This window comes from Anthonomus grandis, unplaced genomic scaffold, assembly GCF_022605725.1.
Source record: "Anthonomus grandis grandis unplaced genomic scaffold, icAntGran1.3 ctg00001180.1, whole genome shotgun sequence".
Lineage (NCBI taxonomy): Eukaryota > Metazoa > Arthropoda > Insecta > Coleoptera > Curculionidae > Anthonomus > Anthonomus grandis.
The window spans coordinates 1-10,415 of record NW_026088694.1 but is presented as its reverse complement, the minus strand read 5'-3'; the positions used below and the strand labels follow the sequence as shown (position 1 = coordinate 10,415).

The 10,415-nt window shown below is 28.2% G+C and overlaps 2 long non-coding RNA genes and 1 pseudogene across 51 annotated transcripts; 1 reads left to right on the top strand and 2 right to left on the bottom strand.

The window, feature by feature from the left end:
• Positions 1–250: 250 nt before the first annotated feature.
• On the bottom strand, positions 251–1,201 carry LOC126750043 (NADH-ubiquinone oxidoreductase chain 1-like; annotated as a pseudogene).
• A 3,818-nt stretch (positions 1,202–5,019) lies between these two features.
• Positions 5,020–6,947, bottom strand: LOC126750047 (uncharacterized). The gene is made up of 2 exons (XR_007665614.1): positions 6,806–6,947; positions 5,020–5,296 (listed from the first exon to the last, which is right to left on the bottom strand). It is a non-coding gene; the product is annotated as an uncharacterized LOC126750047 (long non-coding RNA).
• Positions 5,243–9,638, top strand: LOC126750044 (uncharacterized). 50 transcript variants are annotated; one of them, XR_007665602.1, is made up of 7 exons: positions 5,243–5,332; positions 5,489–5,904; positions 5,957–6,060; positions 6,113–6,995; positions 7,255–7,306; positions 7,411–7,462; positions 7,515–9,638. It is a non-coding gene; the product is annotated as an uncharacterized LOC126750044 (long non-coding RNA). The 50 variants fall into 50 exon arrangements; XR_007665581.1 differs by adding an exon at positions 7,099–7,150 and having other exon boundaries at positions 7,203–7,306; positions 7,359–9,638; XR_007665588.1 differs by adding an exon at positions 7,047–7,098 and having other exon boundaries at positions 7,359–9,638.
• The last annotated feature ends 777 nt before the right edge of the window (positions 9,639–10,415 follow it).

The window sequence follows — 10,415 nt, the reverse complement described above, 5'->3', positions numbered from 1 at the left end:
TTTTGATCCCTTGTTTCAATTGTAATTCTTTTAACCTGAATTGGAGCTCGACCTGTTGAAGATCCTTATATCTTAACCGGACAAATCCTAACAGTTTTATATTTCTCTTATTTTTTTATAAATCCTATTATAGCAAAATTCTGAGATTACCTAATTTTTAAATACTAATTAATGAACTTGAATAAGTATATACTTTGAAAGTATAAAAAAGAAGTTCAGTCTTCTATTGATTCGGACTGGAAAAAATTAACTAACTAAAAAGGACTCAAATAAATAAATTTAATCCTAAATAATATATAAATAAATTTAAAGCTACAGCTAAGTAACTTTTTCAAGCTAAATACATTAATTTATCGTAACGATACCGAGGATAAGAACCCCGCACTCAAACTCAAAAAAAAGCTATAAAACAAATTTTTAAAAAAAAAGTAACCCTATATAAATTAGGGCCTAAAAATAAAATTACACAAATAGTTCTTATAAACAAAATTCTAGCATACTCAGATAAAAAAATTATTGCAAATCCCCCTCTTCTGTATTCAACATTAAATCCCGAAACTAATTCAGACTCCCCTTCAGCAAAATCAAAAGGAGATCGATTAGTTTCAGCTAAAGAAGAAACCACCCACATGATTCTTAAAGGAAAAAGTAAAAATAAGAATCATAAATTTTTTTGGGACTGGAAAAAATCTAGTAAGTCAAATCTCCCAGTAAGAATTAAAAAAGATATAAAAATTAAAACTAATCTTACCTCATAAGAAATAGTTTGAGCAACAGCTCGCATTCTCCCTAATATAGCATAATTAGAATTTCTTGATCAACCTGCTAATATCACAGTATAAACTCTTAATCTAGAAACTCTTAAAAAAAATAATACAGATATCCCAAATCTCAAATGAAAAGAAAAAAATGGCATACATATTCATAAAAATAAAGCTAAAAATAAATTCATAATTGGAGATATATAAAATAAATACAGATTAGCCAAAGAAGGGAATATTTGCTCCTTAGAGAATAATTTAATTGCATCTCTAAAAGGCTGTAATACCCCACCAAAGCTAATTTTATTAGGCCCCTTTCGAATATGAATATATCCTAAAACTTTCCGTTCTATTAACGTAAAAAAAGCTACACTAATTAAAACACAAATAATCAAAATTAAGCTTGAAATTATTATTAATATAAAATCTTTTACCACCAAGTATTATTTGTAAATAATATTTACTTATAAAGATTCTAAATCTATTGCACTAATCTGCCAAAATAATATTATTTTAATTTAATTCCAAAATGAAACTTTAAGTTAAATATCCGATCCTTTCGTACTAAAATATTTTTAATTTATAGAGATAGAAACCAACCTGGCTCATACCGGTTTAAACTCAGATCATGTAAAATTTTAAAGGTCGAACAGACCTAAATTCTTAGCTGCTACACCAAAATTTAATTTTAATCCAACATCGAGGTCGCAATCTTTTTTTTCAATTTGAACTCTAAAAAAAAATTACGCTGTTATCCCTAAGGTAATTTTATCTTATAATCTTTAATAAAGGATCAACTACTCATAAATTTATGATTCTATTAAGAAAAAGTTTATTTAATTTTTCAATCACCCCAATTAAATACTAAATACATTAAAATCCTTAAATCCTAAAAGATTAAAACAATTTTAGTATAAAACTCTATAGGGTCTTCTCGTCTTCAATAAAAATTTAAGCTTTTTAACTTAAAAATAAAATTCTAATTAAATTAAACAGAGACAGCTATTTTCTCATTCAACCCTTCATACAAGCTTCTAATTAAGAAACTAATGATTATGCTACCTTTGCACGGTTAAGGTACCGCGGCCATTGAAGTTACTCTCATTGGGCAGGTTAGACTTTAAATTATTCACAAAAAGACATGTTTTTAATAAACAGGTGGAAAATTTTTTGCCGAATTCCTTTATTTAACCTAAAAATATTACTAAATACAAAAATAATATTTATACTAATTTTATCATTATTACTAAATTTTAATAATTTAAATCTATATTTAAATAAATAATATAAATTAAATAAAAATCTTATTTTTATCTTAATTAGTGATAAAACACTAATAAAGCTTTAAACTAAAAATCCTACTTATTAATAAATTACCTTTAAAATTTTATAAATCTACTCATAAGCTCATCCCTATGAATATAAATTTTTACTATTAAAAAATTATAAATTAAATTTTATAATAAAATAAAAATAAAATTGTACTTTTTTCTTTAAAAACTAGATATATTTAAAATCGAATAACGTCTCATTTCTATTATAGTATCAACAATATTTATTCCACAATAAAAAATATACTAAAATAGCCCTTTTAAACTCGAGAAAATTTTTAATAAAATCTTAAATTAATAAACCCTGATACACAAGGTACAAAAACTAAATCTTTCTTTAATAAAGATAAAAAATCCCCTTTCAGTATTAATTCACTATTATAAAAGAACTTTTTTCTCAAAAAATAATAAAATAAGATTTTTTTCTTTAATTCCTTTATTTAATAAAAAAATAAATAATTCTGTTTCTTATCAAGCTATATCAATTTCAATACTCTTTTTAATGTAACTAAAATGCTTACTTAGCTTTAGCTTGTTCTTCTAGAGGCACCTTCCGGTACCTCTACTTTGTTACGACTTATTTCATTTTAAAATGAAAGCGACGGGCAATATGTGCATATTTTAGAGCTAAATCATTTTTAAAATTTATAAAAAATTACTATTAAATTCGCCTTCAAAATTTTATTAAAAAAAAATCTCCGTATAAATTTTTTTATTGTAACCCATTTCTATTTAACTATAAGCTACATCTTGATTTGATTTGTTTCTCCAAAGAATTTAGAATATTGACTCTTAGGAAATATTCAATACTACAACGATATGAAAACTAATAAATCAAATTGATCAAATCGTGGATTATCAATTACAGAACAGGTTCCTCTAAATAGACTAAAATACCGCCATTTTCTTTGATTTTAAAGAACTTATCTAATAATGGCCTAGTTTGAAAATTTACTTTTCCAATAATAGGGTATCTAATCCTAGTCTTAAACAGAATTTTCCTAGCTTCATTAACCAAAATTAAGACTATAAAGATCTAAAATTTCACCTATAAAATCCTCTTATAAACTTTTTTTTACAATTAACTATCACTTAATAATTTTTATTGCCTAATTTGTGTAACCGCAACTGCTGGCACAAAATTTGTTTAAACTAAAAAATATTACTATCTCTTAATTTCTTAAATTAATAAATTTTACTACTGTAAATAAACGTAATCTTTTTTTTAAAATATTTATTTTTTCGCGGAAAACCTTACATGTAAAATAAATACAGATAAAAATTAAAGGTAAAAATACCTCCAAAAATAGGAGCTATTGGGATAACATCATTAAAAAATTCCCCCTCCCACCGAATTTTCCGTTATCACAATATGAATCGCCAAAAATTCATTTTTAAAAATAATCAAAAATCGCCCATTACCAAAAATATTTCACTCCCATGAATCTTTTTTGGTAAATCCCTATACCAAATCAATTTTCAGCACCCTTCCCTTGAATACTGAACCTCAATCTAGTAACCCTATTATCCTCACAATAGACTCTTTAAAGGACTCACCCTTAGACTTGAAAGTCCTCGAAAGCCATCTATTGATCCAATAAACCCAGTTATAGGCTAACCATAACCGCGATTTTTAAAGATTTTCTCCCAAATTTCTAATTAAAATCACAAAAAAATCTAAAATTTTAAAATTTTACCCAACCCTCTAAAAATGAACTTTAATAGAAAAATAGGGAATAAAAAAAAAATTAAAATTTTTCAAAAATTTTCAAAAATTTCCAAAAAATTTAACAAAAAAAGGTGAATTTACCGCCATTTTGGCGTGTTTAGATAATTTGCAAAAATGACCATTTTTGCAGAAAAAAAATGACCTTTTTGGAACACATAGTGTGATAACATTGCTCGAAGGTACTTTCCCGCCGTTTTTGCCGTTAATATTTGTCATTTTTTTGTAAGATTTAATCCAATTTTAGGCAATAAGATTTCGACTAAAAATGTATCTTTAATCATGTAAAATCTTGCCTATTTAGTAAATAAGGTAGGTTTTTTTTTTTTTTTTTTTAAACCTTCATCTGCTATATAAATTATTTATTTTCATGTATTTAATATAAATCATCACTGTATATTCATAATTAAATATATATATATGTGAATAACTGTCTTAAAATACTCAGATAATAATGATTAATGATTTATATATATATAATTTTAGGAACTATAATAATCCCGTAGGACGCTATTTTAATATTTTAAACTCGTAACTATAAAGAGTCTATCTAGCATTAATAATCATACTGTCTATACATCTTTCTCTAAGGCTTTAATTCCAGTGAATAAAAAACCCGAGTATTAAAATTTGCTCTATCAGATATCGTCTAATATTGTTTCTTTTCTACATATGGGTAATTTTTAATTAATCATTGAAGGATGATAGCTATTATAATATAAATTTTTTATATAATATCGTTTTTGAACCTACACTTTTTTTGAGTTCTGGACCCTCTACCGCCGGATTTCCTATTAAAATCTTCGAAAATTTTCCAAAAAAAGGGCCAAATTTTCCAAAATTTGCGTGCAAAAAAATGCAAAATTTTGCAAAATTTTGACAAAAAAAATGATTTTTTTTTTGAAAATTCTCACTTCATCAAATTGAGCCTACCTCAGATAATTATTAATAAAATTGAATTTAACGCAGAAGAAAAAAAAATTTTTTCGCTATCACCTATATTTCATTATAATTATTTTATGTCATGATACATATAAAAAACAAAAAATACTAATGGAATGCCTGATAAAAGGGCTATTTTGATAGGATAGATCATGTGATTCCGCCTCACTTCCATTTAACCAAAAAGCACTTCAAAAAGGCTATTGCCTTGTTTCTAAGCTCCCAATTAGAAATTCCTGAAAATTTAAGACTATTTTGATCAAAATAACCTTAAATGCTTTTATGGCCCCTTTTTTCTTACCTACATTTAAATCCTTGCAATCCAATTTCTCTTAATTAACTACTTAAAAATCAACCTACAACCTGATCAGCTATAGGTGGAGAAGTTTAAAATTGAGTTGATCGGCTCAATTTAAATTTATCCAATGATTTTCTAATTAGTTAATTTAACGACAGCGGCAGCCTGTTTAAACAGCCGACCGCACTTTCAAGCTAGGATAATCGATTATAGCTCAGAAAGGTTCATAATTTATGCACTTTCAAGCTAGTATAATCGGTTATAGCTCAGAAAGGTTCATAATTTATGCACTTTCAGGCTAGGATAATCGATTATAGCTCAGAAAGGTTCATAATTTATACACTTTCAAGCTAGGATAATCGATTATAGCTCAGAAAGGTTCATAATTTATGCACTTTCAGGCTAGGATAATCGATTATAGCTCAGAAAGGTTCATAATTTATGCACTTTCAAGCTAGTATAATCGATTATAGCTCAGAAAGGTTCATAATTTATGCACTTTCAAGCTAGGCTAATCGATTATAGCTCAGAAAGGTTCATAATTTATGCACTTTCAGGCTAGGCTAATCGATTATAGCTCAGAAAGGTTCATAATTTATGCACTTTCAAGCTAGGATAATCGATTATAGCTCAGAAAGGTTCATAATTTATGCACTTTCAAGCTAGGCTAATCGTTTATAGCTCAGAAAGGTTCATAATTTATGCACTTTCAGGCTAGGCTAATCGATTATAGCTCAGAAAGGTTCATAATTTATGCACTTTCAAGCTAGGATAATCGATTATAGCTCAGAAAGGTTCATAATTTATGCACTTTCAAGCTAGGCTAATCGTTTATAGCTCAGAAAGGTTCATAATTTATACACTTTCAAGCTAGGATAATCGATTATAGCTCAGAAAGGTTCATAATTTATGCACTTTCAAGCTAGGCTAATCGATTATAGCTCAGAAAGGTTCATAATTTATGCACTTTCAGGCTAGGCTAATCGATTATAGCTCAGAAAGGTTCATAATTTATGCACTTTCAGGCTAGGATAATCGATTATAGCTCAGAAAGGTTCATAATTTATGCACTTTCAAGCTAGGCTAATCGATTATAGCTCAGAAAGGTTCATAATTTATGCACTTTCAGGCTAGGCTAATCGATTATAGCTCAGAAAGGTTCATAATTTATGCACTTTCAGGCTAGGCTAATCGATTATAGCTCAGAAAGGTTCATAATTTATGCACTTTCAGGCTAGGCTAATCGATTATAGCTCAGAAAGGTTCATAATTTATGCACTTTCAAGCTAGGCTAATCGATTATAGCTCAGAAAGGTTCATAATTTATGCACTTTCAAGCTAGGCTAATCGGTTATAGCTCAGAAAGGTTCATAATTTATGCACTTTCAAGCTAGGCTAATCGGTTATAGCTCAGAAAGGTTCATAATTTATGCACTTTCAAGCTAGGATAATCGATTATAGCTCAGAAAGGTTCATAATTTATGCACTTTCAAGCTAGGCTAATCGGTTATAGCTCAGAAAGGTTCATAATTTATGCACTTTCAAGCTAGGATAATCGATTATAGCTCAGAAAGGTTCATAATTTATGCACTTTCAAGCTAGGATAATCGATTATAGCTCAGAAAGGTTCATAATTTATGCACTTTCAAGCTAGGATAATCGATTATAGCTCAGAAAGGTTCATAATTTATGCACTTTCAAGCTAGGCTAATCGGTTATAGCTCAGAAAGGTTCATAATTTATGCACTTTCAAGCTAGGCTAATCGATTATAGCTCAGAAAGGTTCATAATTTATGCACTTTCAAGCTAGGCTAATCGATTATAGCTCAGAAAGGTTCATAATTTATGCACTTTCAAGCTAGGCTAATCGATTATAGCTCAGAAAGGTTCATAATTTATGCACTTTAGGCTAGGCTAATCGATTATAGCTCAGAAAGGTTCATAATTTATGCACTTTAGGCTAGGCTAATCGATTATAGCTCAGAAAGGTTCATAATTTATGCACTTTCAAGCTAGGCTAATCGTTTATAGCTCAGAAAGGTTCATAATTTATACACTTTCAAGCTAGGATAATCGATTATAGCTCAGAAAGGTTCATAATTTATGCACTTTCAAGCTAGGCTAATCGGTTATAGCTCAGAAAGGTTCATAATTTATGCACTTTCAAGCTAGGCTAATCGATTATAGCTCAGAAAGGTTCATAATTTATGCACTTTCAAGCTAGGCTAATCGATTATAGCTCAGAAAGGTTCATAATTTATGCACTTTCAAGCTAGGGTAATCGATTATAGCTCAGAAAGGTTCATAATTTATGCACTTTCAAGCTAGGCTAATCGGTTATAGCTCAGAAAGGTTCATAATTTATGCACTTTCAGGCTAGGATAATCGATTATAGCTCAGAAAGGTTCATAATTTATGCACTTTCAAGCTAGGCTAATCGGTTATAGCTCAGAAAGGTTCATAATTTATGCACTTTCAGGCTAGGATAATCGATTATAGCTCAGAAAGGTTCATAATTTATGCACTTTCAAGCTAGGCTAATCGATTATAGCTATAAGCATACAACTACATTCTCGGCTAAGTAAATTAATTTACTAAATTTTTTACCGGCTGATTCCTTACATTAATATGGCATTATTACTTTTGTAAGGAATCAATAGTTAGTTAATTTTTTCCAGTCCGAATCATATTAGAACAAATCTAAATTAAATTTATTATTTTTTTTTTACTAAATTCAGATTACAAAAATAAATCAAGTCCGATAAATATATGGCTTTAGACCCTAAATATAAATATTTGTTACCATACTATTTCTAATAACAGAAATATTTTCAGTCTAATACTTAAACTTATACTTGACAAATACTAATTGTCGCCTAGAATATCAAAAATTCTTGTACATCAATACTTAAGCATAAAAAGATAAGCTAAGTTAAGCTAATGGGCTCATACCCCATTTATAAAGGTTAATCCTTTTCTTTTTAATAATCCATATAAATAAAATTATATTCTATTCTACCTTAATAATAGGTTCACTAATAGCTATCTCAAGAATTTCATGATTAACAGTGTGAATTGGCCTTGAAATAAATTTATTAAGAATTATACCTATTATAAAAACAAAAATAAAAAATACTTCAGAAGCCATAATTAAATATTTTATAATCCAATCTATAGCATCTGCCTCATTACTCTTTTCAGTCATAATTTTTAATACAACTAAAGACCCAAGATTAATTAATTCAGCGTACCTCTTACTAAATTCAGCCCTATTTATAAAAATAGGCGCTGCACCCTTCCATTTCTGGTATCCAGAAATTTTAAGTGGAATATCTTGAGAGAATAATTTCATTATACTAACCTGGCAAAAAATTGCCCCTATAATTTTAATTATTAACTCATGATTTTCTACAATTTTTGTATCCCTATTTATCATTTTTTCTGCAATTATGGGAAGAGTACAAGGATTTAATCAAATCTGCCTTCGAAAAATCATAGCCTATTCATCAATTAACCATATTGGTTGGATACTAGCTGCACTCTTCTCTTCACATACAATCTGATTAATTTACTTCTTAATTTACAGATTAATTAATATAAATATTATTTTAATCTTTCAAAAATTTAATATTTTTTATTTTAACCAAATTAATAGAATTTTCTCATTTAATTTAAAAATAAAATTTATTTATATAATAAATTTTCTATCTCTGGCAGGTTTACCACCATTCCTAGGATTTATCCCTAAATGATTAGTCATTAATTTCCTTGTTCTAAATAATTTTTACACTTTAAGAATAATTTTAATTCTATTTACCCTTGTAGCTATATACATATATTTCCGTTTAACCTTTTCTACCTTTTCTCTATTTTATAAAAAAAATATTCTATCAACTTATATAAAAACTAACTACTTAATTTTTTTTATTAATTTTATTAGATTAATAGGCGGAATAATCCAAATTATATCTTTTAACTTTATTTAAAAAATTTAAGTTAACTAAACTATTGACCTTCAAAGTCAAAAATAGAATTTATAATTCTAATTTTTAAACTATAAAATTTTAATTTATCCTTAAATTTGCAATTTAATATCTTTTTTAGACTATATAGTTTGGTAAAAGAAATTACTTTCGTTTATAAATTTACAATTTATCGCCTATCACTCAGCCATTTTACCGAATAAATGGTTATACTCCACAAATCATAAAGACATTGGAACACTTTACTTTATTTTTGGTGCATGGTCTGGAGCTATAGGGACTTCTTTAAGTATACTAATTCGAACCGAACTAGGAAACCCAGGAAGATTAATTGGGGATGATCAAATCTATAATACTATTGTAACAGCCCATGCTTTTATTATAATTTTTTTTATAGTTATACCAATTATAATTGGGGGATTCGGAAACTGACTTGTCCCACTTATACTAGCAGCTCCCGATATAGCTTTTCCACGCCTTAACAATATAAGATTTTGGCTATTACCCCCATCTTTAACCCTTTTAATTTTAAGAAGAATTGTAAGAAAAGGAACTGGAACAGGATGAACAGTTTACCCCCCACTCTCTTCTAATTTAGCTCATGAAGGAGCTTCTGTTGATTTAGCTATTTTTAGCCTTCATATAGCCGGAATTTCTTCAATTCTCGGAGCTATAAATTTTATTTCAACAGTCCTAAATATAAAGCCCTCAAGAAGAAGCTTAGAACAAATACCTTTATTTGTATGAGCTGTAAAAATTACAGCTATCTTATTACTAATTTCTCTTCCAGTTTTAGCAGGGGCTATTACTATGCTACTAACTGACCGTAATATTAATACATCATTTTTTGATCCAGCAGGTGGTGGAGACCCAATTCTCTATCAACACTTATTTTGATTTTTTGGCCACCCAGAAGTTTATATTCTAATTCTACCAGGATTTGGAATAATCTCTCATATTATTAACCAAGAAAGTGGTAAAAAGGAAGCCTTTGGAGTTCTAGGAATAATCTATGCAATATCTGCCATTGGATTATTAGGATTTATTGTTTGAGCTCACCACATATTTACTATTGGAATAGATGTAGATACACGAGCTTATTTTACATCAGCAACTATAGTAATTGCTATTCCTACAGGAATTAAAATTTTTAGTTGACTAGCAACTTTCTACGGAGCACAAATTTCATTTAATCCCCCTACCTTATGAGCATTAGGATTCATTTTTCTTTTTACTATAGGAGGACTAACAGGAGTTGTCCTTGCCAATTCTTCAATTGATATTGTCCTTCATGATACTTATTACGTAGTAGCACATTTTCATTATGTTCTTTCTATAGGAGCTGTATTTGCAATTTTACTCTCACGAGATGTG